This window comes from Mus caroli, unplaced genomic scaffold (assembly GCF_978045245.1).
Source record: "Mus caroli unplaced genomic scaffold, Mus_caroli_1 scaffold_225, whole genome shotgun sequence".
Classification (NCBI taxonomy): domain Eukaryota; kingdom Metazoa; phylum Chordata; class Mammalia; order Rodentia; family Muridae; genus Mus; species Mus caroli.
This window is the reverse complement of record NW_028227480.1, coordinates 40,001-42,504: the sequence shown is the minus strand read 5'-3', so window position 1 is coordinate 42,504 and position 2,504 is coordinate 40,001.

Here is a 2,504-nt window from a genome sequence, read left to right as displayed (position 1 = left end):
CGATTTTCACGTTGTTATCACACCTGTGTCCTGTGTGGAATGGTTGCAGCCAGCTGTCTCGTGCTAGTGTTTCGTGTTCCTCCCGCTGGTTTTTTTTTTTTTTTTTTTTTTTTGTTCCTGGGAGTCCCGAACCTCCACTGTCTTTCGTTTCCCCGTCTTCCACACGCCTCCCGAGTGCATTTTTTTTTTTTTGGCGGGGGGGAGGTGGAGAGTCCCGAATCCTCCACTCTCCTGTCTGCGGTGTCTTGGTTCTTCCTGCCACATGCCTCCCGAGTGCATTTTTTTTTTTTTTTTTTTTGGCGGGGGGGGAGGTGGAGAGTCCCGAATCCTCCACTCTCCTGTCTGCGGTGTCTTGGTTCTTCCTGCCACATGCCTCCCGAGTGCATTTTTTTTTTTTTTTTTTTGGCGGGGGGGAGGTGGAGAGTCCCGAATCCTCCACTCTCCTGTCTGCGGTGTCTTGGTTCTTCCTGCCACATGCCTCCCGAGTGCATTTTTTTTTTTTTTTTTTTTGGCGGGGGGGAGGTGGAGAGTCCCGAATCCTCCACTCTCCTGTCTGCGGTGTCTTGGTTCTTCCTGCCACATGCCTCCCGAGTGCATTTTTTTTTTTTTTTTTGGCGGGGGGGAGGTGGAGAGTCCCGAATCCTCCACTCTCCTGTCTGCGGTGTCTTGGTTCTTCCTGCCACATGCCTCCCGAGTGCATTTTTTTTTTTTTTTTTGGCGGGGGGGAGGTGGAGAGTCCCGAATCCTCCACTCCTGTCTGCGGTGTCTTGGTTCTTCCTGCCACATGCCTCCCGAGTGCATTTTTTTTTTTTTTTTTGTGGCAGCACCTTCGTTGTGTCTCTGCCCGGATCCGTACTGTCTTGCCCCGCGTGTAAGACATGCCTATCTCGCTTGTTTCTCCCGGTTGCGTGTTGTCGCTCACTCTGCTTAGATCGATGTGGTGCTCCTGAGTTCTCTTCGGGCCAGGGCCTAAGCCGCGCCAGGCGAGGGACGGACATTCATGGCGAATGGCGGCCGCTCTTCTCGTTCTGCCAGCGGGCCCCTCGTCTCTCCACCCTATCCGTATTCCGGTGGTGTGTGGAAGGCAGGGGTGCGGCTCTCCGGCCCGAGCACTGACCCGCGCGCACTTCTCGCAGTGGTTCGCGTGGTCCTCGTGGATCGCTTGCCCATCTTCCCTGAGCCGGGGAATGTTGGCTGGTGGCGATGCATAACCTTCCCGTCTGGTGTGTGCACGCGCGTTCTGTTTCTTGCAGAGGTGCTCCTGGATCGTTCCAGGTTTTGCCACCTAGGTGCCCGCTTCTGAGTTGGTGGTGGCGCTTCCCGTTTCCTGGCGTGCCTCCGGTGCTCCGTCTGGCTGTGTGCCTTCCCGTTTGTGTCCGAGAAGCCCATGAAAGGGGGGTCGAGGATTAGAGGAAGGGCGGTTAAAAAAAAAAGCCCCCTTCGTTGGGCGAGCGCCCACCCCGCGCACTCGCGGACCTTGCGCGTAGGGATGGTGCTGAGCGGTCGCGGCTGGCCTTTTTGAAAAGTTTCGTGAAGCTTCCTTGCTCCTCGTGTGGAGCTTGGAGAGTGGCAGTGGCCTGTCTTTCGGGGGGGACCTGTTGCAGGGTCTCCTCTGTCCGCGTATGCTCAAAATACCCCTGGAAGAGAACCTTCCTGCTGCCGCAGATCCCCCCGCGCGGATGCCCGCGTGTGGGTCTTCTCTTGTCGCACGCATCCTCTCTCGGTTGCCGGTTATCTGTCTGGCTCTGTGCCTTCCCGTTCGTGTCCGGGAAGCCCGTGAAAGGGGGGTCGAGGAGAGAGGAGGGGGCTAGGAAAAACAAGCCCCCTTCGTCGGGTGAGCGCCCAGCCCCGCGCACTCGCGGACCTTGCGCGTAGGGTTGGTGCTGAGCGGTCGCGGCTGGCCTTTTTGAGAAGTTTTGTGAAACTCCTTGCTTCCTTGTGGGGAGCTTGGGGGGGCCTGGCCTTTCGGGGGGGACCGGTTGCAGGGTCTCCTCTGTCCGCGGATGCTCAAAGTACCCTTGGAAGGGAACCTTCCTGTTGCCGCAGACCCCCCCCGCGCGGACCCCCGCGTTGTGGGTCTTCTCGCTTCCCTGTGTGTGCGCTTGTCGCACGTATTCTCTCGGTTGCCGGAGCTCGTCGGGGTTTTGGGTCCGTCCCGCCCTCAGTGAGAAAGTTGCCTTCTCTAGCTATCTTCCGGAAAGGGTGTGGGTCTCGAGGGGTCTCTCCCGGTCGGTCCCCTCGAGGGCTCGCCCCCTGACCACCTCCTGCGCGCGCAGCGTTTGCTCTCTCGTCTACCGCGGCCCGCGCCTCCCCGCTCCGAGTTTGGGGAGGGATCACGCGGGGCAGAGCCTGTCGGTCGTCCTGCCGTGGTTGCGGGGCCGTGTGGTCGGTCGGCCCGGTTGTGTGGTGGTGGCTGGGGAAAGGGCTCCGTGCACACCCCCGCGTGCGCGGTACCTTCCTCCCCTCCTGGGGGCCGCCGCGGGATGGGGTGTTGGGGAGGCGAC